Source organism: Bison bison, unplaced genomic scaffold, assembly GCF_000754665.1.
Source record: "Bison bison bison isolate TAMUID 2011002044 unplaced genomic scaffold, Bison_UMD1.0 scf7180017864482, whole genome shotgun sequence".
NCBI classification, from domain to species: Eukaryota; Metazoa; Chordata; class Mammalia; order Artiodactyla; family Bovidae; genus Bison; species Bison bison.
In genome coordinates, this window is record NW_011495042.1 from 5,631,220 (window position 1) to 5,631,690 (window position 471).

Consider the following 471-nt stretch of genomic DNA (forward strand, 5'->3'; position numbering starts at 1 on the left):
AGCTGGAATCAAGATTGCCAGGAGAAACAGCAATAACCTCAGATATGCAGATGACCCCACCCTTATGGCAGAAAGTGAAGAGGAACTAAAAAGCCTCTTGATGAAAGTGAAAGAGGAGAGTGAAAAAGTTGGCTTAAAGCTCAACATTCAGAAAACTAAGATCATGGCATCTGGCCCCATCACTTCCTGGGAAATAGATGGGGAAACAGTGGAAACAGTGTCAGACTTTATTTTTGGGGGCTCCAAAATCACTGCAGATGGTGATTGCAGCCATGAAATTAAAAGACACTTGCTCCTTGGAAGGAAAGTTATGACCAACCTAGATAGCATATTAAAAAGCAGAGATATTGTTTTGCCAACAGAGGTCTGTCTAGTCAAGGCTATGGTTTTTCCAGTGGTCATGTATGGGTGTGAGAGTTGGACTGTGAAGAAAGCTGAGCGCCAAAGAATTGATGCTTTTGAACTGTGGTG